The sequence below is a fragment of the Meleagris gallopavo genome, chromosome 10 (genome assembly GCF_000146605.3).
Source record: "Meleagris gallopavo isolate NT-WF06-2002-E0010 breed Aviagen turkey brand Nicholas breeding stock chromosome 10, Turkey_5.1, whole genome shotgun sequence".
Classification (NCBI taxonomy): Eukaryota; Metazoa; Chordata; class Aves; order Galliformes; family Phasianidae; genus Meleagris; species Meleagris gallopavo.
Window position 1 is genome coordinate 28,461,051 of NC_015020.2, and position 2,466 is coordinate 28,463,516.

Sequence of the window (2,466 nt, forward strand, 5' to 3'; positions counted from 1 at the left end):
AAAAAAACAAAAAAAAAACACCTTTTTTCCCTATATCCAACTCAAATCTCCCCTCTACTAGTTTGAAACAATTTCCCCTTGTCCTATCATAACAGATCCTGAAGAGTCTGTTCCCTTCTTTCTTATATCCACCCTTTAGGCACTGAAAGGTTGCTATCCAGTCTCCCCAGAGCCTTCTCTGCTTCGGGCTGAACAGCCTCAACTCTCTCAGCCTGTCCTTACAAGGGAGGTGACTTAGAGTTTTGTTCCCCCGAAATAGTACTATTTATTAATTTCTTCAGACCTCAGTAGGAATGGGACTAAGTTTCCTGTGTTACGTTTGAATCAGAGTTCAACTTAGCTTTCATTTCACATCCTTGGCCCTTGTGTTTGACACAATCGTAACACTTAATGTCAGAGGGAAAAAAACCATTACATATTTAAAAAAAAAACAGTTATTGTTTTTTTTCCTTTTTGTTTAGGAGGGTGGAGTGATGGTAATATTTCAGTCTCAGTGAAGAGAGGAACTGCAGGACAAATAAATCCACTTGAAAACAAGAGTCTCTACATTGTATTGTTTTTGATTGCAGTAAACAACCTTCATCTTGGCTGCAATGCTTCACCAAATAAGGAACTACAAACATCTTAGCATTTTTTCTTTTTTGCTGTAGACATGAGATCCTGCTGTTCTTACATAAAGAGATGGTCACACTAAATACTTTTTCCAGAGTGTTTTTCATGATCCCATCCAGCTGCTCTGATTCATGCAGTTAGTTTCACATGCGAGGTTGAAATAGTTCTATAAAGGCAAGAATTTGATAAGGAGACATCAAGAAGAATTTTGTTTCACCTGAAAGAATATATGTCAGCATATTTAAAGTGACTTGATTTAAATTAAAACACTAAGAATATCCTGTTCACCTACAGAAGACAGATACAGACAGAGTTATATTTATCATAATTCACTGTAAGAGAAGTCAAAATAGCTGTTCACTGTCTTTCAAACGTTTCTAACACATCCTATAGCTCAAATAAGGTTTCTTAGTTGTTCTCCACCCACCTCCCAGGCTGAACCTAGAAGTTCTGGGAAAAGGTGGAAGGGACAAGTTTGATAGTCCTACTTTCAGTTCTCTCTTATATGGCTTTACTTCTTCAGATGAACAAATGCATGCTGGCCTAAGAAGAAGAGATGATACAACATAGAAAGATGAACAATTAAGTTAAAAAATGTCTGGATGGAGTGGGTTCTAGAGAGATGCAAATTCCAGCATCTGATCTACTAACAGACTATAGAAATTAATGAAAGTTATCAAACTAAACCAATAATGGAAGATTGAACTATCTTTCCAGGACGTGATACTCTAGAAAGTAGCATATTTCCTGAATATATAGTGCACCTGAATCTTTTATATATTTTACTATCTTTTTTGGTGCCTGAATGCACTTTAAGAGCTCTGTTGATAGAGGAAAACATGAGACACTTCTGTCCCCCACAGCTACTACTGCATTAATTTTATCTTCCTTTTAGAAGCCCATCCCCAGTCTCCATCTCTGCCCTTCCTAATCCCCCTATTCACATACAATTTTCATACCTAGCTTTACCTACCAACCTATATGCCAGGCCTTTCTCACTTCACCCATTCTGGAAAGAGTTTTGCAGATGTTAACAACAAGCAAATGCTCTGGGCTCTCAAAGATTTTCTTCCCATGACATCCACAGAAAAACATGCAGGCCTGCAAACGAGTAGGACACTGATGACCACACTACCGTGCTGACTAACATTATCCAGCAGCCTCTCTGCACTGCATTGTGCAGAGATCACTATATGGTGATCGCTGTCTCATTGCATGCTTCAGCTGTATTTAAGGAAGAATTGCATGTTCTCTGATTTATCCTTCCATATTCATGACACATCAAACACACTGGTGGCCAAATGCCATTTGGCTGCCTCCCGCTTGGTTTCAGTAGCAAGACCACATTAATCTTTTGCTGCTAAACTGTCTTCAACCCCAGAATTGGAACTGGCTGGTAGACCTCAACCCCTTATCTTGAGGCAAAGAACTCTTTTTCCCTTTTAAGTTTTTTTTTTTTAATTAAATTTCCTTTCATCTGCCTCATCCCACTCATAACTTTAATCAAAGACACATGAAGTAAGATTCAAAGAGTAAAATGTGTAAGATATATTCTACAGCATCTACAATATCTACACAGCTTCTATTCAAATGCTTCATGTCATAAAACATTTTTGCTAAGAAAAGCAGCACAACCAAATATAAGACAAAAAAATTGAAGACATTCAAGCTTTTCTGAAGCTTACAGTATTTTAGGTAGATACACAGAGACCAGATGTGGACTTAGAGAGAAAGTTCACTCTTCCACCCAGAAGAGAAGAAGAAAGTTGTTATCACCAAGTGAAGACAAATGGGTTCTGCTTTCAGCAAGCTGCAGCAGAGCAGGTTGCCCTTCCCCTTCCATCTGTTGTTTTT